Source organism: Zalophus californianus, chromosome 7, assembly GCF_009762305.2.
Source record: "Zalophus californianus isolate mZalCal1 chromosome 7, mZalCal1.pri.v2, whole genome shotgun sequence".
NCBI classification, from domain to species: domain Eukaryota; kingdom Metazoa; phylum Chordata; class Mammalia; order Carnivora; family Otariidae; genus Zalophus; species Zalophus californianus.
In genome coordinates, this window is record NC_045601.1 from 3,139,700 (window position 1) to 3,161,927 (window position 22,228).

The 22,228-nt window shown below is 53.2% G+C and overlaps 1 long non-coding RNA gene across 1 annotated transcript; it reads left to right on the forward strand.

The window, feature by feature from the left end:
* Nucleotides 1–7,559: 7,559 nt before the first annotated feature.
* On the forward strand, nt 7,560–21,045 carry LOC113927258. The gene is made up of 5 exons (XR_003521564.2): nt 7,560–8,325; nt 8,833–8,934; nt 9,110–9,292; nt 14,015–18,369; nt 18,702–21,045. It is a non-coding gene; the product is annotated as an uncharacterized LOC113927258 (long non-coding RNA).
* Nucleotides 21,046–22,228: the final 1,183 nt, after the last annotated feature.

A 22,228-nucleotide genomic window follows, 5' to 3' on the forward strand; every position in this document is an offset into this window, starting at 1 on the left:
CCATTCTGCTCCTCAGCTGTGAATCCCAGCCTCCTTCGTTCTCTTTGGAGCGGAGCTTGATCTCTCTTGCTCTTGCAACAACAGTCTTGGCCTCTAACACATGGTCCTGAACGCACTCTTCCTTACCGGCTTCACAAGCTGCAGAATGATTTTTCTTTGACACCAGAGACTGTACATATATGAACCCATTTCATTATCTTGACATCGTTCTGAGGGAGGGCCTTCCTGATGTGCCCCCAGCGACAGGTGTGACAGCCGAGAGTCACAGCTCCCCAGGCCAGCTCCTGACCACCGCCACGCGGCTGTGCCAGGGGCTTCAGGGATGGATGGAGGAAACTTGCTGCATCCTCAGTAAAGAAATACCCTTCCAAGTTGCTTTAGTTTTATTCCATCAGGAGAGCCCTCCACGCTCGCTAGGACCCCTGAGAGCTGGGCAGACGAGGCCTGTGGTGGAATAAGTCAGGACCTCTGCCTCCTGGGAGTGTAACTGCTGACCCGTTGGGACAGCTGGTCTGAAGGGTTAACTTGTTCAAGGTAACACACTCCTTGCTTGCTGACCTAAGGCCCTTGATCTGCCACCAAACTAATTTCCTTTCTTTGAGATTGGCAGGCCACTGGCCTTGGGGAAATGAAGAACCAGAACGACCCCAGGCCACAGAGGCCAGAAGACCGTTTGAAGCTGCCTTTCCGATCAGCCCAGCCATCTGCTCGTGAAATGTTTTTCTTTGTTTTGTTTGGTTGTTTGTTTGTTTTGTCTTATTTTTAAGTAGGCTCCCCACCCAGCGTGAAGCCCAACGCAGGGCTTGAACTCATGCTCCTGAGATCAAGACTTGAGCTGACATCAAGGGTCAGACACTTCACCGACTGAGCCACCCAGGTGCCCCTGAAAATGTTTTTCTTTTTAAGGTCACACACATGACTTTACTGACCTCCCTTTGCACATCTCTGGACCTTGCCCTCCTTTACAAAAGAACACAACCACCCCAGGGCACCAAGGAACCAGAACTTCTTGCACAACCTGAGAGCCCTGAGATAACTCCGTAGCCGACCTCATTTGTCTGCACGTTGTCAAGAAATGTCACAGCCCACTGCACTCCCTTATCCGATTAAACCCCTTCACACATCCCTGCACCAGGCAGAAGACCAGGAGTTGGCCTTTGGACAAGAGTCTGCCTTCTCCCCATGTGCCCAGCCTCCTGAACGAAGCTCATATTCCTTTCCAGTCAAAACTGGGCTCTTGAGTATTGGCCTTTCGAGAGGGCCGGGCAACAGAACATGGGTTTCTGTAACAAATTCTGTGAGCCAGGCAGACGAGCCAGTCGGCCCCACAGCATGCCGGGGCTTTCTCTTCACTTCCAGGCTAGTCATCCTAGGTCATGGGGGACCAGCTGCCCCAGGTTGGTTGGACTTGGAAGGGAGCCCGGGGGGGCCCGACCCTGCAGCCAAGGAGACTGCTTTTGTCTCGGGGAAACGCCCTGCTGATTCCTGACCAACACCAACTGCCAGTTTCACTTTTTGGTTTGAGTGGAAATGAAAGGAGCCTTTGGGGAAGCTGATGAGCTCCTGGACCTGGTGTGTCCACACCGACACACGTTTCCCATTTGTGAAGCTCTGGGGGCTCAGGCATGTCTTTGCGGAGAAACTAAGGCCTTGAGTCATGGTCTTTGTGTTTGGAATTTGGAGCAGATCTGTTTTGGTGTATGTGTGGGGTGTGTTGTGTTAAGTTTGTGTATAATGGGAAGTTCTATTTCTGTCCTTCCAAACAGCCCGTTGGGCCATATTTTGAATAAATGGAAAGAATATAACCAAAAGCTAGGGACTAAGAAAAGGATGATTTTTTTTTTTTTAATTGTAACACCACTGGCCTCTATATACTGGGAAGCCCCCCCCACCCCAACTTCGGGGGAAGAACATGCTAATGGCTGCATCTAGTTATAATTTTGTTTCCTCAGTGTTCATTCTGAACTTTCACCCAGGAAAATGGGGAATACTCCTTATGTTCCCAAAGAAGGTCCATTAGGACAGATTTTATTGATTGATTGATTGATTTTAGGACACATCTTAAATAAATAGTGCAAAGAGATGAAAATCAGAGGAAAAGCCTGTTCTGCAGGAAGGGGAGATAGGAGACAGAGATAATGGAATATTACTCCAGACTTTATTATTTTTTAAGATTTATTTATTTATTTAAAGGGGGGAGGGGCAGAGGGAGAGAGAGAGAAAGAATCCTCAAGCAGACTCTCCGCTGAGTGTGGAGCCTGATTTGGGGCTTAATCCCAGGACCCCGAGATCATGACCGGAGCCGAAATCAAGAGTCAGACGCTTAACTGACTGTGCCACCCAGGCACCCCTAGTCCAGACTTTATTTATTTATTTATTTTAAAGATTTTTATTTATTTATTTATTTATTTATTTGAGAGAGAGAGAGAGAGAGAGAGAGAAACAGCCTGAGAGGGGAGAGGGTCAGAGGGAGAAGCAGTTTCCCCGCTGAGCCGGGAGCCTGACACGGGACTCAATCCCTGGACTCCAGGATCATGACTTGAGGCTGAAGGCAGGCGCTTAACCAACTGAGCCACCCAGGCACCCCCTAGTCCAGACTTTAGATCCACCTGCAGCTTTGCCTGTGGCACCCCTGCCCCCTCTGCTTCCCCCCTCCCCCTCCTCTTGATACACCACTGTGGATGTGGCTTGGGTAATGGGCTCATATGCCATCCTCGGTGCCCCTGGCACCATTGGCTCCTGGTCCTCTTACCCTCACTATTGAGGAGCAAGAAGCACTTAGGCTGTTTGGACACTTCCTTATTGGGTTCAAACTGAGGCAGCTCCCAAATCAGCATGAAGGGTCCCAGGGTTCCCGTGGACTTAAACCACCAGATTTCTCCACGGGTACCCCAAATAAAATCGACAGTGGGGAACAAACGGATTGACTTTTTAATGGACACAAGTGCAACATATTGGGTATGAAAGCTAATTCAAGGTTGTTAGTTTAACTGAAATAGAGATCACGACCCTGAGATCGTGACCTGAGCTGAGACCAAGAGTGGGACACTTCACCGACTGAGCCTCCCAGGCGCCCCTGAAGTGAATGGATTTGAAAAGTACACTGGTCTAAGATTGAAATTCTGCTTTTCTCTCTGTTAAAAAGACAACATTTTCTTGGACTGTTGGTTTGCACTTGATAAGAAATTTACACAAGGTTTTTTCTTTTCTTTGCCCAGAAAACCAAAGTTTCTATGTTTTGTCTTTATTGGGTTTTTGATTACTAAAGAGAGCTAAGACATCTCAATATTACAGGAGATAAGTTTTTTTTTTTTTAAAGATTTTATTTATTTATTTGACAGAGAGAAACACAGCAAGAGAGGGAACACAAGCAGGGGGAGAGGGAGAAGCAGGCTTCGCACTGAGCAGGGAGCCCGATGCAGGGCTTGATGCGGGGCTCAATGCGGGGCTCGATCCCAGGACCCAGGACCTCAGGATCATGAGCTGAGCTGAAGGCAGACGCTTAAGGACTGAGCCACCCAGGGTGCCCCTTACAGGAGATAAGTTTTACCGACAACCATATAACACTATGTATTTGCCTTTGGAATCTCTTACTGCCACCTTGGTTAATAAATAATTAAGTTTTAAGTTTTGTAATGACCTGTAATCCCATTTAGGCTTGTGCTTTATAACTTTCTGAGGATTGATTGATTGATTTAAAGAAAGGCAGTCGGAGCATCCTCACCTCCTTTCTGGGGTCTTTTTAAACAAAATTCCCAAGATTCAAATGCTAAATGAAATCTTTTTGCCTAACTGAACTTGTTTATTTGGGATGTTAAATTCCACGGGAAGCATTGTCAAACCAATGATGATAATCGTTGGGTGGTATTGTATGGGTAAATGCTATGACTGTTTCAGAAATTACATGAAATTCCTAAAGTGTTAGTATGTCCTGGTGTAAGGTCATTACTTGAATTATTGAAATGTTGTGTGTCACAGAAACAACCAGATTTCCTTGTCACCTGCATTAGAATGAGCTTTCTCTTTAACCATGGCCATTTCTGAGTCTTTTGTCACTTATAGTCAGTGTTCTGATGGTCTTGCAAAATGTGTTTTGTCTTCAAGGAGATTCATGAAAAGAACTTCTGACAAATACAGGTTTCTGATATCTTTAAGATGATAAAACTATGCTGAGTAAACATTTCCAGAGTTAATGAAAAATTGCATTCAAACAGAACAAGAATTACTAACATGGGACCAAGTGAATTGAGGAAGATGATGATAGTTGTTTTGACTCTTGTTTGAAACATTGCTGGTTCTCTAATATTTGCTCTTCCAGATTTAAGAAAACTTTCTCTTAAGATATCTATGACTTTACAGAAATATGATAAAATATTCTTTTGTGAACAAACTGAAACATTCAACTTTTCTCCCTACCAGAACCCTTCAAAATTCAGAAGCTTTCAATTAATATTCTTTCTTTCACGGCAATTATGGTCATTTCCTAAGTTCTATAGATTCTGATTTTGTGACAGAATACTGCTGGATATGACCAGAGAGCTTTAAGGAACTAAGTTGACTATATAAAGCATGAAGCCAAAAGAGCCCCTTGGAAATGTTGGCCTGATACCTTGCTTACAGAGTTCCCAGCAGCCCTACCAGGTGAGTAAAGAATGTCACTTCCTGGCTGGCACAGGAAACCTCAGGATACTTTGGGGACCTCAAGAAGAGGAATCTACAGGTATTTCAGGTGTGTCTGATTGCAAGTATTTGGCTTCGCCTCTGGCCTTGAGAGCCTATTAAAAGTTCAATCTAGAGATTCCTCATGAAAAGTTCCAGCAAAGCAAATTTGAAAAAATCTATATGATCTATCACTATTCTTACTGAGCTTATTTAAATAATTAGGCAAACTTTGTTAGAATTGGACTTGTTTTTCAAATGAATTAGTCTTGATTTGGCCCTTTTTGAAAATGAGGGTGATTTTAGAGGGAAAAATAATGTTTCAATAACACATCTTTGTGGATGTTAAATTATAGTTCTGATTATCTTTGAGTGTTTGTTGTTTGCCTAAGCTAGACAACTTGAGGTAAACTTCAGAGGAATTGTCACAATAGCACACGTATAGACAATCCTCATGCTTTTTATTCTGTGGGGATAATTACAGGATTCCATGGCATATGATTATTTGAACTCAACTCTCACCTTGACCAATTCAATGTGGCCAGGATGACAAAATCACTCCTTAAAAGCTGGAGTGAGTGTTCCCCACTCCATGGGTTTAGGACGGACTTGTAGAAATAGTAGATGGTCCCACTTCCCTTATCACTGCATAGAGGATGTACTTGGGGGTGCACATATCCCCAGACAGGTCTTCTCCCACTTGCCAGAGATTCCTCAGAATTAGGAAATTGTTAAGGTTACACATCAGGCAAAGAGGGATTCTTGGTGGTTTTATCCCTTTGCCATATTTGTCCTAGGATCCACCTCTGTTGATGTAAAACTGTGAGTAGAGGCTTTATGCCAAGCATACAGTGGCTACCTTTAACCAAATCTGACACTCAGTCACCCACAAATTTGAAACTGAATGGCCCTTGGTGTCTTGACTGCAGGTCACAGAGGAATCTGGGCTTTCATTAAAACAGAGGGCTGTGTATGTTCCAAATTACCTGAAAAATGCAACTGAAGTCATGAAAAAAGTAACTGAAGTCATGAAAAATTTAGGCAAACATATCACAGCTATAGATGCCCTTGTTGTAAGTTTTTTTAGCAGTTGGGTAAATTCAATACCTTCCAAATGGAAATATACCCTATTAAACATTGCCGTATTTCTTGTTCTCCTTCTCTTTGGTTGTTGTTTGACTTTTTACATCTGTCAAGCCAGAGCTCATGCTATTGGTAATGGCTTGGAGTTGCCCTTACTTTCCCCCTCAGTGCAAATGCCAGAAACAAGATTCTCCCACTCCATAAAAGTCTTCCACTCCAAAATCCCTTTGTCATCCTTGATCAGCAGGAAGTAGCTATAGAAGACAGACCTACAGAAGACAGCCCCTAATCCATGGTTACGGAATGAGGAAATCGACAGTGGGGATTTGTAGCAGCCCAGCTGGTCTTACAGGTTAACTTGTTCAAGGTAACACACTCCTTGCTTGCTGACCTAAGGCCCTTGATCTGCCACCAAACTAATTTCCTTTCTTTGAGATTTGCAGGCCACTGACCTTGGGGAGATGAAGGACCAGAACGTCCCCAGGCCACAGAGGCCAGAAGTCTGTTTGAAGCTGCCTGGGCTTTCTGATCAGCCCAGCAATTTGTTGGCAAAAAGTTTTCCTTTTTTAAGGTTACACACATGACTTTACTGACCTCACTTTGCGCATCTGTAGACCTCACTGTCCTTTGCAGAAAGAAGAGTCGAGTTTTGATTGGAAAGGAATATGAGCTTTATTCCGGAGGCTGGTCACCTGGGGAGAAGGAAGACTTTTGTCCAAAGGCCAACTCCTGGTCTTCTGCCTGGTGCAGGGATGTGTAAAGGGGTTAAACTGGATAAGGGAGTGCAGTGGGTTGTGACATTTCTTGACCACGTGTAGACTGATGAGGTCAGCTACAGAGTTATCTCAGTGCTCCCAGGTTGTGCCAGAAGTTCTGGTTCCTTGGTACCCAGGGGTGGTTGAGCAGTTGTTCTCTGTTGAATATTGGCCTTTCAATAGATGGGCAGCTGACCTTGGGTTTCGGTCACCCTCTAGGTGGAGTAGACACTTTATAGGCAAAAGGAAGGAACTCCAGTTGCATTTCCTTATCACTGGGACATGGCCCCGCACATAGATTGGGCTCGCTCACAGCTTCCCCATCTCCAGGACGCCCAGGCCACCCCTTGCACCCTCCCAGTCCAGGATTTGGACCTGTGAAAGCACCGGAAGTTGGAAATGATGTAACTTGACTGAATAATAAACATAGAGGATGACTCCTGTTTCCATAGTTAGTTAGTCTAATTAGGTGTTTATCACCCTATATATTTAGTGTAACTCTATGTATCCCCTTGCATGCAGCACCCACGTAGGGTACTCCTGAGTGCCTAGGAATTTCCAAGATAGATCGAGGATCCAAAGCCTCAGAGCTTTCTGGGAGGAAGGAATCCAACCTAAAACAGAGCAAGAAAAAATTACGTGGCAAGGACCACCAGCAAACCTGACCCCCACCCCCACCCACACCAGGTGGTTGTTGAGTAGAACAACAGCCACCTGGTGAAGGAGACAGTGAACAGTGTCTCAACAACAGTGAAAGAGAATGGCTGGGGAGGCACAGGGCACGGAGCATGTGTCAGTCACCAGGGTGGCTGGCTTCTGTTGTGACAACGGCTGGAGATGCAGGGCCACAGTGAGTCCCAGGCCTGACATGCCCAGACCATGGACCCGGCCAGCAGGAGCTGTGCCAGAGCACGGGGCTCATGGCAAGGGGAGTCAAGGTTGGGTTGGTGCAGCGAGTAGAGACAAAGACCACCGGGGCAGTGGAGCAGAGATGGTGGGAGGGCCAGCCTCACTGTGAGGCCACCTGGGCTCCGGGGTTGGCCCAGGCTGGACGCTGGCCTGATTGTTTCTCTAGGGAATTAGAGGAGATTAAAATCGCCTCAAATTGCCTGGCAGGCCTGTAAAGCCACTTTATGTAAAATACCACTGGGGAAAAACAAACATTACATTGTTTGCTGGCTTTTGGATGTTTTCTATTTATCTTGCAAGAATAACGCTAGCAATGAGAGTGGATTGTGATACCCCTCCAATTTTCATGACAAAGCCTCAGGAAGAAAGGAAATTTATTACATTCTTATATACTTTTGCGGATAATGTAGAGGGGTTTTTTGTCATTAAAATGGCTTTTAAATGGCAGCACCATTAAATGTTTTTTTTTTTTTTTTTCCTTCTCAGCTGAGTGAAGAGCTCTTCTGTGTTGGACCCTGGCTGCCCCTGGATAGTTAATAACAAAATGAAGCCAAAACACAGCTCTGTGGTCAGAGTCAGGAACCTGTGACTAAAAACTTACTTCCTGCACGCCAGCTGCACGGACCGGTTATTTAAATATACCACAAGCACAACAACTTAAAATCCTTGTGAATTCTGTTTCTTTCCTCCTTGTCGTTTAGGAGAGAAACCTTGCAAATATAGGTCCAAAGAGAGCATCACATCTTCCCTGTGATGGAGGCCTGGAAGGAGTTCTGGAGAAATGTTCATTCCTGGCGTGACTAACGGTGGGAGCGGCCTCGTGGCTTTCCTGAACGTGAACCTTCTCCAAGATGCTGGGGGACAACACCCTGCAATTTACGGAACCGGACAGAGCCAAGCTGTCTCCGGGTGGTTCGGGGTACGGATGGGATGAGCCCTTAAGAGTATGTAGCCAGGGGTCCCAAGGCAATGGCTTCCTGATTCCATGCACACGTGAGGTCACTGGAATCCAGAGCTGGGCAGGCAGCGTTCCCTGGAGAGCGCCAGGGTGTGGACAAACGTCCGAGTCAGACATGCAGGGGAGGCATCTGGCTCCTCTACTTTTCGGCCACCAGCCTGAAGGTACAGGGCCAAGTGACACCGTGGTGGGGACCGTGTAGACACGGCCATGGGGCCTCCTGCCTTCCCATGCTCCTCTCTCTTGCCAGGAGACCATGCTGGAGGTGGAGCCCCAGGTCTGGACAGTTGGTCCCATTGGGCTCCAAGGCCACAGGCCGGGCCATGTGACCACGGGTCCCCCCGCCACTGCTGGAGGATCCCCTGAGAAGACCCTGCGGGGCCCTCCCGCTATCCAGGGCTTCCCTCGAGGACCACTCCAGCTCTTTCATCATCAAAGGCAGACGCGCTATTCGTAAATGTTTTCCAGGAAGAGGCAGCAATCAAGTAAAATTGCACATCGGACTTTCTGGGGCCCCTGCCCCCCCTCCCGGGAGACTGCCCAGGACGAACCATGTCTGCAGAGGAACGCGTGAGTGTGTGGGCCGCCCTCCCGTCTGCCGTGGTCCCAGCGTGGACTGTAGCGAGGAAGGTGGGACAGGTGGCTTCCGCTGGAACCACTGCCCTGCAGCTCTGCTCTCTCACACTTGGCGGAAGTTGTCCTCCGCAGACACCCGTCCTGATTTGGCCCTCTGTCTCCACAACAGGTGACGAGCCTCTTCCAGGCCACATGGAAAGAGCACGTGGCCTTCTCTCCTGAGTTGCTGTGCACCAGGCCGCTCTCACCAACAGGTCAGATGGCGGCTTCCTGGCAACAGAGGAACTGAGTTCCCACCTTGCTTTCCCTCTTCATTTATTCAGGACTGTCTTCATGACCGGTCTCTCATCAGGTCAGACATGGGCTGGGAAGCAGGTGTAGTGGAGTCCAGGGGGATCAGGAGTCAGTGAGCGCTCGGGCCGCGCAGGGCTGGCCGTGGCCGGGATGTGGTACTGGTCCAGAGACCTAAAGCTTGGTGATGCCCCTGATGGTTTCTGCTTCCCAAGCTGTTGCACTGAACGAGACAAAATGTTCGTGTTTATTTAATACAATTACAACTGTTACAACTTGTGGGTTTGTAAAACCCCGAATGTAATCATGCGGCACCTCTGAACGTCCTACTCAAACTGAGAAACCCAGCGCTCCCGTGGAGCTTTGGCGACAACCCTCCCAAGCCGGCGAGAAGCGTCCGGAGGTTGGCAGGTGTTAGGTGAGAAAGAAGGGTGCGGGGGGGGGGCGGGTAAAAGTTGGGGGAGAAAAGAACACCCTAGAGCAGTGTCCACTGTCTTCGGCATATTCTAGAGCTGGCCCTTGTCAGACGTGGTCCCGGTGACCTGAGTGTCCCTAACTGTGAGCCTGGGTCAGTTTTGTCATGTGTGGAAGACTAGAGGACCCCGAGGCCCTTTCAGCTCTATCCCTCTTACCGCCTTTCCCCAGCAGTGATGCTGGGCCCCCGGCCTTCTCTGGGAGATTGTGGGTGCTCCTGAGGATGGGGGCCTGGAACCACCAACCCCAAGCCAAATGGCCCCTTCCTCTGACCTGAAATGTCTGTGTGTGAGTATGTGCAGGCGCTCAGGATCTCTGGGGCCGCCGGTCACATAGCGCGGAGCGCCCAGGGAGCCTGCAGCTTGACCTGTGAACCGGCAGTTATAAAGTTCCAACCAAGGCCCCCAGAGACCGTAGGTATCCTATTCTGGAAAGGGAACTTTCCAAGAAGATGGCTGAACACCATTTCATGGTTCTTGATCTCCCACCCAAGACGAAGTTCTCAGGCTCAGTGAGGTGGTGGCTGGGAGGTTCGTTTGGGGATGGTTGTTGGTGTCCTGTTGTTGGAGCTCCACGATGGAGCTGGGTCTGATCATAAGTTTGGGGAGGGGGCCTCCCGAGCTCCTCTGGGTAGGTGCCCTGCCCAGGCTGGCTCCTGCCTGAAAACCCAAGGGTGAGGCTCAGTGGCTCTTGGGCCCCAGGTGGACTGAAGAGCAGGTACTGCAGAGCTGGAGTAGGGGATGCGAACATTTCCTGACCGCTGTGGGCTGGGGACAGAGCCTTCGGGGAGCCGTGTGTGTGTGTGTGTGTGTGTGTGTGCGCGCGAGGTGGGCAGCCAGAAACCAGAGATGGGCAGGGAGGCTGCAGTCAGGATAGAATCGACTACCACGGCCCGGAAGGCACCACAAGATGGGGCCAGGGAAGTCACTGAGCCCCCTCAGAGGCCCCGAGCAGGGGTCGGCCCTGTGCAAGGGCAGGGGACCTCAGGCTGCACCTGGAGTCAAGAGAGAGCACAGTTTCTCTGGTGAGGATGGCAGGGAAGAGGTCGGCTGGCCCCCAGCCTGTGTTCCTGCCACTCTAGACCCAGTCGGGGAGGCCGTGGGGAGAAGACCCTTCTCTGATGGAGACAGAGGCAAGACCAAGTGGCATTTCCAGGCCCAGGGAGCAGAGTGGTGCAGTCCCGAGTGTATGGGCCATAGGTGGCCCCGCAGGGCTGGTCCTCCCGAGCACTTTGCTGCTGGTGACCACAGGCCGGGAGAGCTGGAGGCCACTGCGCGTGCCGGGGGGGGGAAGCTCCTGGGGCCTCGCTTGACGAGCTCCAACAGCACAGGGGCCCTTTTGCTACCCCAGGCCATGCCCGAGCTGACCTTCCGTCTGTTCCCTGGAGCCCCTGGCCCGTCCCGCCTGCCAGTGACCCTCAGCCCTCCCGGTCCCAGCGAGCACTTGGCGTCCTCTCCTTCTGTCCTGCCTCTGCTCACGATATTCCCGGCCGGAGCAGCTCTCCTCCTTCTGCTCCACCGACCGGGTCCTCCAGGGCTGGCTTAGTCTCCCCTCCTCCGTCCATCTGCCCCCTCTGAGCACCTGCTGGGGGCTTACCAGGAAGCATGTCTATCAGTTCCTCTTCTGTGCACTACCACACGGGTTAAACCTAGCTTCGAACCGTCCTTGGGGCTTCCCCCACTCTTACAACCCAAGACCCTTGAAACAGGAAGCAATGTCTTCCCACCGTGTGACAGACAAACACAGAGGCCTCCGTACGCCAGATGCTGAGCTGGGACCCAGTGATGGAGGAGGAGTCAGACTCGTCCTGGGCCTGCTGGAATTCACCCTTGAACGGGGGAGAGAGGCCGGCTTTGGACCCTGGAAGTGAGGTTCCGGGGGGTAACTAGGCCCCATGTGCCATGACAGCCGTTCCCACAGCTAGTTCTGTTCTTGGAGAAGAAATGCGTTCCAAGGCTCTCGGGGAGGATGGGAGTTCCTTGGCCAGGCTGTGAGGTTGTGCGAGGGCACGCCAGGACCAGGGGCCTACGAAGGCATAAACACCTCTCACACTTCTGCCCACAAACCCACCCCACCTTTGTCACGAGCAACGTTGTGTTGCCGGCCTATCAGTGTCTAAACCGGGAGCCCAGCGCTGGTCCCGGACCACTTCTTCACGCTGCTTTCCTGTGGGTGAGAAAGCCCTGGCGCTCCTCTGCTCACTTAGCTACCAAATTCATCCTTCCTCCCTCCCAGGGTCTCACCCTCGTGCTTCGGACGGCTCCCGGGCCTGCCTGTGCCCGTCCCACCCTACACAGGTGGGTCTCAGCCTCGCGTGTGAGCTCTGAAAACCCTGAGGGCGTTCCTGCCCTGACCAAGTAAATCAGACGGTCCAGGAGTGGGGCCTCTGACTTAGGTGTTTTTAATAACACTCCCTGGTGTTCCTCACGTGCAGCCAGAGTTGATGGCAAATCCTTGGTGTGGGGTTAGGAATGTGTCCCACGAGCTCCCCAGGGGGCCTAGGCACAGTCCGAGAACCATGCATCCATGCAGGGGCACCTTTGGCACACAGACTAGGACTATCTCACCTTCGTCACAAAGCTCCTCCTACCTGCAGAAGAAGCTGTTCCTTAGTCAGAGGGTTTCAGGAGCCTTCTGGTCCCCCTCATTCTCATCAAACCGCAGCTGTATTGAGCCTTCGGGGAGTCACACGGACATCCAGCCATCAGGGAACCCCCTACAGCCTCTTTTCCTTCCTGCTCATGGAGAGAACTGCAGGACCGCGCGGGGAGTCTGGTCCCAGGCAGCTAGATTCACCGGCCAGCTGAGAGCCTCAGTCTCTCACTCCAGACTCGGAGCCCACGGTCCTCGGTGGCAGATCCAGAAATCGACACGTGACACGTGTCGTGGGCCTCTGGGGTTCCTCTCAATGAGCCGAAGCTTTGAGGGCGCAGTCCCGAATCCCGGTCCCCCTCCCTCCCTGCTCTCTTCCTCCTTCTCCTCGTTGTTGACATCCGGTCTCTGAGCGACTGCGGCCAGGACCTGCTACCTCCATGCCTCCAGGGATCTTCCAGCGATGCTCATGACGGCATGTGCTAGGCTTATGGCTTCTGTGTGCGTGTGAATTCTTTGAACATGGGACAACCCGTGTCTGTACCTCTGACATTGAGCCGGGACACGATGGGAGCCGCGTCCAGCCACCTGGCCCTCCAGCCGCATCTGCCTACCCCCCCCCCACTTCTCTCTGCAGGGGTGGAGGCAGAGTGGCATCCAGGTGCTCTGTTCCAGGGAGACCTGGGTGCCCTGCGCACAGCTCCCTCACCTCCGGACGCCCCCCTGCTGCTCGTGCCCACCTTGGCCTACCTGGCGACTGAAGCGCCTGACTCTCGCCCGGCTCAGCCTTCAGTTCCTTCTACCTGGTTTTACCTGCTCATCCTCAGTGCAGGGCCCTTCCCTGTGGGCTCCTGACACTGCGTGGTTTCTGTGGTGTGATTTCCCAGGCTGTGCTTTACCGGCATGCAGACCGATTCCCCAGCGCCGTCTGGCTGGAATGATGAGCCCCACCTCTCGGACCTCACCAGACCACAGGCTTTCATTTTCTTCTCGTTCTTACATCACAATACAGGCCAAAATGTGGCACAATGTTTGCCTTCTTGGTTTTAGTGGGTTCAGTGTGAATACATCTGCGAACAGCAGCAAAGAGAATTAGACCTTTCTTCCCCGGGTGGAGGGTGTCAGCTGGGTGTGCTTGTGCCATGCTGACGACCCCACCGCCCCCGACCCCATCCAGTGGCTTCTATGTCATGTCAGCTCCAGGCCAGGCTTCCTGTCAGGGCCCCTCCTCACCCAGGACCCATTCTTAGGGTTTTCCCTCTGGTTAGAGGGGAAAGCTCCATGGAGAAACCACGTGACAGCTCTTGACAGTTCTTGGGCACCCGCTGGCCCAGCCCCGGCCTGATGCCACAGGGCGGGGGCAGTTCTCCCGCAGGACAGGCCGGGAAGGACAGGCCGGGAAGGACGGGCAGTGAACACTCGGAATAAATACAGCAGTGCAGCATAGTCTCCCTTCCTGATCACACAGGCTCCTCTCTTCCTTTGACGTGCAAAATAGACTCCACCCTCCCCAAGGGAGCCCCTCCAAAGTCCCACCAGGCTCCACGTGGAAATCCCAGGGGGCAGGTCAGCGCAGGGCAGCGGGAGGGCAATATTCCCTGACTAGTTCCTGGGGCTTCTGCTCCTCGGAAGTAGTCTCCCTGGCTTTGGGATGATGAGCCCCACCTCACCAGACCACAGGCTTTCATTTTCTTCTCGTTCTTACATCACAATACAGGCCACAGAGCCTTCAGGATGGAGGAGCCACAGAACGTCGTGAAGAAAGCATTCATTCCAGCACGGGGAGCTTGGCCCCATCTCCGTTCCTCCGTTTGAAGCAGAGCCACCTAACTATGGTTGTGTTTGAAGTGAAGTCGTGATCGGGCCGATTTTCCACAAACTATCGCTTCCATAGATCAGCCTATTATTTCATATATTTTCTTTGCTTCTCCAATGATCTGCAGTTAAGGATCATGTTTCTTTCAGTCTGTGATCACATTTTTAGTGAAATAAAATAGACATTCAAAATACAAGCCAACTTTCTCAATTATTAGAGCCAACAGATATTAAATGACTCTGTTTGCTTTGCTGTGAAAGTTGTAAACCCTTACCGCCAAGTTCTGTCCTCATGTGGTGCTCGCACCGAGTGTCATGGTTCTAGAGAAAGGTTTGCCTCTCAGAGGGTGTCTCTGTGTGTTTGCACCTGTGTGTAATGTTTAGAATCTTCCACGTACGCTTTTTCATGATTAGGAGACTCGGCTCACATCCTGACAAGTTGGATGGGAGAACTGACCCAAATGAGCTGTTTGCACAACACATATTTGCCCTGAAACTTCTGTCCAGGCTTTGCTTTATTTCTATCATTAAACCTGATTTATCTTTCTTCTTTGTTGTTTTTGATTACAACAATTAGTTTTACATAGCGCTCGGTTTGCTCTCTGGCTTACTAGAGGGGGTGTTCATGTGTGTAACAAGTGTGGGCTTGGGGGCTTTGGTCCCAGAGCCGGGTCATGAGCGCTACGCCACTCACCACCGATGACGTCATCTCCCTGTTATCGGACTGCTTTGGAAAATATTCGGTAACTCCACGAAGGCCATGTGGTGCCCAGAGGCAGACTGTGTATTTTCTGCCCACAAATGTCCTGCCCGTGCATGACACTGTGGCGTCCTCCGGAAAGGTGAATGCCACCTCGCTGTTACCATGGTTTTATGTTACCATACGTCTTCTTTCCTTTCCCTCTTACTCACCATATTTGTTCCAACAAATATTTTTTGAGTTCTCTCTAGTGTTAGACACATAGTAAGGATGGAGCCAGTTAGACTCTTGAAAAACTTAAGCAAAAAAAAAAAAAAAATAAGGAAGTGATCGGAAGGCTACTGAGTCGCCTGCAATGCCGCGAGGAGTCTAGAGAGCGTGGTGTGGGAAGGGGAGCGGAGCAAGGGACCAGGTGTGGCCAAAGTCACAATGGGGTGTCACCTAAAGCCACCAGTACCAAGGCCCCAGGGGGCTGCTCACTGCCCGACTCCGTCGAGGCCACCATGTGCTCCGAGTCGCCCCCCTCACCCCGAAATCATATCCAGGCAGAAGCTTCCGAGTGCGAGGCATAGGTCCTGCACCAGCTGCAAGCAGCTGGGGACCCAGCGTTTCGAGGGGAGGCAGCAGGTGGATCCAGAGCAGAAGGGCAGGCTACTGGGACCCGCTGGATGTCTCCTGTCTGGGGGCATCACACTGGGAGGTTAGGAGGGCCGGGCACACCGGGCTTCCTGTGTGCTGGAGGGAGACGGAGCCTCATCCTCCACGACACTGACACCCCGGGCTGGAGGGGCTCCGCGGTGGGGCGGGGGAGGGGTTGTCATGGGCGGTGCAGGGTGTGGAGGGCATCCCCGGCTTCAGCCCGTAGCACGCCCCAAGTGGCGGGCATCCCCGAATCAAACCATCTGCACCCCCGCTTTTGTGAGGCTATCCATTCCCGAGGCCACTGCAGAGTGGCCGAGGCCGGCGCTCTGGCATATGGGGTTGGACGGGTCTTCTGAACCATTCGCCCAGACGCTTCTCACGCACGGTGCGCCCTGGCTGCCTCGGGAGGATTTGTAAGGGGTGGAGAGTGACTAGCTCTGCCTTTTCAGAGGCACGGCCGGTCCGGTGGAGGTACAGCAAGTGGGAGGCTGGGGCGAAGCCGGGGTGGACAGGCCGAGGGCCAGGATGCAGGCAGCTGGGCACACGGAGCAGTGACAGAGGTGGGGTCAGGCCTCACAGGCCTGTGACTGGTTGTCACTCCAGGGAAAACGTATCAGAGCCGGCTCTTAGATCCGGAGGTTGGCGCAACACGGCTCAAGATACGGGACGTAGGGAGGCGAATCTCCGGAGAGGAGACCGGGCAGGTTTGCGGCCCTGTGATTTCGCGGGCTGCCGGGCCTCTTGTTGGATAGGATGTGGAGTTGGGACAGGGGTCAGGGTGCAGATAGGGACATGGAGCCATCGGCAACCCGGGGCAGCTGCGGAAGGAGCGGCTGAGACCCCCCGAGTAAGGCATAGGACAAGAACCAAAGGGCCACAGAGAGCTTGCAAGACGGAGGCAGTGAGACAGGGAGGAGAGTCGCCATTGGCTGGGGGCGGAGGGACGGGCCAGCGGGCTCACGGGCTCATAGGCTCATGTTCGGCAGGTGATCAGTGGCCCTCACAGGAGCGGTTTCGGTGGAAATCAGGTCACAGCGGTGGCAAGGCGATGGGAACAAATGCCATCTTTAGAGAGAATAAGGTGGTTGACGGTGGCCGGGGCCCTGCAGAGGCAAATGAGGATTCCGTCTGCTTCGCAGCTTTCTGAGGTGTCCTTGACATGCAATGAGCCGCACATACATAAACCCATGTACGTTGTAAGTTTGGCCTGTGTATCCACCTGTGAAGCCATCACCATATCCAAAATAGTGGACGAGCCCATCCGCCCCCAAATGTCCTGGTCCCTTTGTATATTCCGGCCCCCACCCCCGGCCTTTTCTGCCTCTTCCCTTTCCTCCTCAGCCAGAAGCAACCACTGATCTGTTAGGCTGGGTCTTCTAGAAGTCTCTGCAGGCGACTCTCCACTATGCATATGCCTTTGGGTCTGTCTTCTTTTCCTCTGCGAGAATCAGCCTTATGGCAGGTGCAGCGCGTGTGCAGAACCTACTCTTCTCTGCTGCCGGGCTGCGTCCCATCGCATGGCTCCACTACACTCCGTGGACGTCGGGGCTGTTTCCAGCTTTGGGCTCTCGCAAATGAGGCTGCCGTATGCACGCCTACACAAGACTGTGTGTGCACGTATCGCTCGTCTTGGGTAAACCCCTAGGCACGGAAATGGGGTCCTTGGTAAACGCATGATTACCTGTTGGAGAAACGGTGAAACTGGCCTCCCAAGTGCTCACGCTGTTTGACATCTCACTGTCACCGGATGGGGCTCTAGCCGCTCCCCGCCCTGCCCACGCTCGCCGTGGTCACGTGCTGAATTCGCGCTCTTCCTGCAGGTCCGTGGGGGAGCTCACTGCGGTTCTGATTTTCTCCCCTCTAATGATGGATACCGTGAGCACCATCTTTATCCCCATACCGTCTCTGGCGCACTCTCTGTTCTCGTCTTTGCCCATTTTTAAGATTGGTTGTTTCCTATTATTCCCATTCTAGTCTAAAAGGGTCCCTTGAACTCACCGAAAAGGGGCTAAATATTTGATGGAAAAAAACAGAACGGATTTAGAGCACACTAGGTTTTGCTGTAGGGTGTGGTTTTCTTAAGTTTCTGCGGGGCGCCTGGGTGGCTCCGTCGTTGAGCGTCTGCCTTCGGCTCAGGTCAGGGTCCCGGGGTCCTGGGATCGAGCCCCGCGTCGGGCTCCCTGCTCGGCGGGAACCCCCTCTCCCGCTCCCCCTGCCTGTGTTCCCGCTCTCGCTGTGTCTCTCTCTGTCAAAGAAATAATAAAATCTTTAAAAGAACCAGCCGATTTCCTTCGCCTTCACCACTTCTGCCCCTGAGCATTTCAGTTTACTTCCCTCGGCGACCGGAAGCTCCAGTGCGGAGGCACGGAGGGGAGGAAGCGGGTCTGCCCGGAAGGGCCGCGTTCTCGCCGAGAGCGCCGGCGTCCGCCTCCTCCGTGCGCGGGGCCAGCCCCGTGCCCCCTCGTGGCCTTGTCGCTCGCCCCTGAGCTGTGGCTGCCCCTCCTGAGCCTGCTGCCCACTCCTGAGACGGGGCTCAGGCGCTCACCAAGGGGGCGGGAGCGTCCGTCGGCTCTGGCCGCCCCGCCCCGTCCCCTGGACCGGAGCCGCCCGTAGCCGCTGCGAAGACACGGGTCCCGCCTGCCGGCGCAGCGAACCACTCAGCCCGGGGCGGGCGGCCCGGGGGGCTGCCGGGGGCTTGTGCGTCCCCGGGCTCGGCGGCTGCAGGGGCGCATGCCCCGAGCCGCGGTTCCCGGAGGCCCCGCCGCGCGGAACGACAAGCGCCCGCAGGGCGCCCGAGGCGGGGGCGCGCAGACCGCCAGAGCCACGCAGCGCGGGGGCCCGCTCCGCGCAGAAGCCCGGGCTTCCGCCGTGAGAGCGACGTCTGCGTTGGCTCGAGCGCCTCGTCTGCCGGCGAGGTGACCGTCAGGGCCCCGTGCTCCCCCACGGGGCGCCGCTCGCTGCCGCCGCCCCAGCCCTCCCGCCCCGGAGCCCGCCGGCCGGCGAGCCGGGGGCGGCAGAGGGGCTCCGAGCGCTCGGCGGCGGGGCGGGCGCCGCCTTCCCTGACCCTCTCCTCCCGCCCCGCCCGCCCCGCCCGCGGGGCCCTTGCCCTTGCTCCAGGGCGGCGGCTCCCTCCCCTGCCCTCTGGCCCTCCCCCGGCTCACTCTCTCTAAAACGAATAAGTAAGCCTCTTAAAAAAAACATGTGTCTCCAGAAATGCCTTTCGATTTCTCTTTATTTTTGTTTTCAGAGTGGAGTTTACATCATTTAAATACTTCCTATTTTCATACTTCGGTGCTTTGGAGTCTAGGGGATCCGCGGCGTGGATCGGGGCGCGCCCACGGCCACCGCAGAATTACTCATCGGGGAAAAACACTCCGCAAAGAAGCGTGATCACTCCAAAAGAGCGTGAGATTTATTCCAAACTTCGAAAACCTTGTTCGGCGCCCTCGGGCATTTTCCTCCGTCCGCCCTCCCCCGCTGCTCTCCTTCCTCTTCCCTCTTCCCCCCGTTCACCCCCGAGGCCGAGCGCGTCTCCCGGCGGCCGTCCGCCATCTTTCTCTCCAGCCCCTGCCGGAGGCGGGCTTCGAGGCCCGGGCCGTCCGCGTGGCCGCCTTCCGTGCGGGGCTCACCCCAGCGCCGGGGCTCCGCGCGCGCGTCCGGCCTGGCCTCGCCCTGCCCTGGGAGCGGGGCGCAGCGGGGGAAGGGCCGGGGGCATCCTCGGAGGCGGACGGCATCCCACGACACGAAAACAGAGGTTGGGCAGCTGAGCCAGGGCCTGCTGAATTTGGGGGCAACAAACAAAATCGCCAACAATGCCATCTTTCTTCGGGAGAACAAGGCTCTCCAATGAGTTCGAGCGGCAGCTGCATGGCACTGACCTCACTTTTCGGGGGGCGGGGTCTGAAGGAGAGGTGACCCTGCCAGGCCGGCCGCCGGCCGGAAGTCAACGCGGCGCCTGCCGGAAATGGAGCCAAGGGGCGCCCCCTGCAAGTGTCGTCAGCTTTTAAGGTGGGCACTGGAGAGTGGTGTGGAAAGCCCGCGCCTAAGGACCCTCGGGGGGAAGAGAGAGCAAGCGCTAAGTGCTCCGACGCCAGTGGTGCGCCCCACACGCGCCGCTCGCATCCCCCTCGCGCTCGTCCCTTCCCTCTCCACTCTCCCTCTTCTGTCACACGCACACACCCCCTCACGTTCTCTCACACACCCTGTCACACACACTCACGCATACTCACACGCTCTTACACGTCCACACACTCACACTCACACACCCTCACATTCTCACACACCCTGCCACACACACTTACGCACGCATACTCACACGCTCTTACACGTCCACACACTCACACACACCCTCACATTCTCACACACCCTGTCACACATTTTCTCATGCACGTATACTCACTCTTACACACTTTCACACCCACATGCACACACTCACACTCATTCACATAGATCCCTCACATTCTCTCACACACATTCACACCTCACACACACACACCCTGTCACTAATTCTCACGGTTACACACTCACTTTCACACACATTCACCCCCACACCCTCATATACTCTCATGCACACTCACACACCCACAAACTCTCACACCCTCACTCTTACACTCACATGCTCATGCTCTTCCACACTCACACTCGTTCTCTCACTCTCACACAGAGTCACATACTCTCACACACACTCACAAACTCTCACACCCTCTCACTACCACACACACACTCTCACACAGACTTTCACACACACACACACACACACACGGCTGCCATTTCCCTCCCTGAGTTTTGACAGTAGCAGGCTGCCTGGCAGGAACTGGGTCTGCAGTTTGCAATGTCCTCTGATGCAAAAGTGACCTTGGTGGCACGGTTTCCTCCTGCTGGGAGCGTTGTGTGCTGTGGACAGTGCCGTGTGCAGGAAGTTAGTTTGCAGAGGTTTCGGAAAGTGGAATACTGGCATACAGCCCTGGGCCTCGGAGCTCTGGACTCCGCTGCCACGGAAACCCCCAGGGAGTCTGCAAGTTCGTGGCACTCTCCCAACTCAGAGTCAGAGCCAGACGCCACAGAAGAGAAAGTAGTGAAGTGAGACCTGAAACTCTCTTAGATTGCAGCTCTTAGGACACAAACACACACACACACACACACGAGTCACACAATTTCCAACATTCCCATGCATAATAACCACTATTGTAAAAAGATGACTCTACTATTCCATGAACTTAGCTCCTAAACCTTAAAATTTATAAATTACATACTCAAATTTTTTTCAAAGATACTAATTACAGGGATACAAGGAAGTATTTAGCATTCAGTCACATAGAAAAATAGCATAATACTTAGAATGGTTTTGAAAAAGTCATGGGAATAAGAGCCTATGGAATATAGGGAATGGTATTGAGATAGTGCTCTGTGGCGACAGAGGGTTGTGGTGAGCGGAGCATAATGTGTAGATGTGTCGAATCACTATCTGCGCACCTGAAACTAATGTAAACATCGTGTGTCAACTACACTCAAATAAAAAGAAAATTTAAACTTAAAAAAAATCAAGTAAAAACTGAGGATAAAACAAAACAAAACAAAACTAGGGGTGCCTGGCTGGCTCAGTCAGTAGAATGTGTGACTCTTGATCTCGGGGTCGTGAGTTCGAGCCCCATATTGGGTGTAGAGATGACTTAAAAACACAAAAAGAAATAAAAAATTTTTAAAAAGAATGAAAAAACACTAATAAAAGATTTGTCATATAATAAAGTAGAGAAGACAAAGAAAATTTAACTTGATTCTATTTTTTTCTTTTAACGAAAGACTTGAAGAAGCGCATTGGAGAGTAGCCTTTCCAATAGCCTTGCAGAAGTAAGCAAACAAGCCAATAAAGCAGATCTACAATTAGGCTTCAAAAAAATACTCCTAATGCTTTTACTAGGCACCTCTTCACGGAAGACTATTTTCCTGTAAGTAATGCAGTTGGGATGAAAATCTGAGTGTTGGTTGCCAGGGACAAAACACAGCTCCCGAAGGTAGAAGCTCGTTTCCTCAGCAGAGAACTGCGATTGCTGTCAGCCAAGGGAGCAGGACTGAGGCACGCAGGTCATCAGCCGAGCCGGGCCGCTATCTGAGCGCGGCTCTCGGGCCGGGGGTCCCCTCTTGCACCGACCTCAGTGGGGCGACCGGGAGCCTCCCCTGTGGGCCCCGGTGAAACCAGCTGCAGCAGCCCACACGGAGGGTAAGGGGCTCTGGCGGGTCGTGAACTTGCCCGGGCCGGGTGGCTCAGTAGGCCCCGGCTGGGGCCGGGCTGGGGAGCTCCGCGTTAAAGGTTGTGTGTGCTAAAGCGGGAGGGTGGGCTGCATCGGGGAGGCCGGCTGGGAGCTGCTCTCTATCTATGGGCTCGGGGCGGACCATCACCAAGCACCAGCCAGGAGCCAGGCTGTTCAGTGGGCGTGTACTTTGCGCTCTCATCTTTCTTTTGTGCCAGCCGGCCTGTGCACTCCATGTTGCTGGGAGCTCAGGACGGTCTGACCACACCCGGCCCGGGCACCTGCACGTACGCTCCCACCCTGGACGAGGTGAAGCTTGGAGCCCAGTGATGTTGTGCGGCCCAGACCTGCCTCTCCAGCAGGCACCGCCCCCAGCGCACGAGGGTGGTCTTCAACTTAGTACAAAGAACAACGTCCCGGGTAGGGACCCAGGCCCTGACCTCCCGTGCCCTCATGCTGCGTGGGGATCTGGCGCCAGCTCCTCTAGGCAGGACCCTGTCCACATTTCAGGGGTTTCCCACGCTGA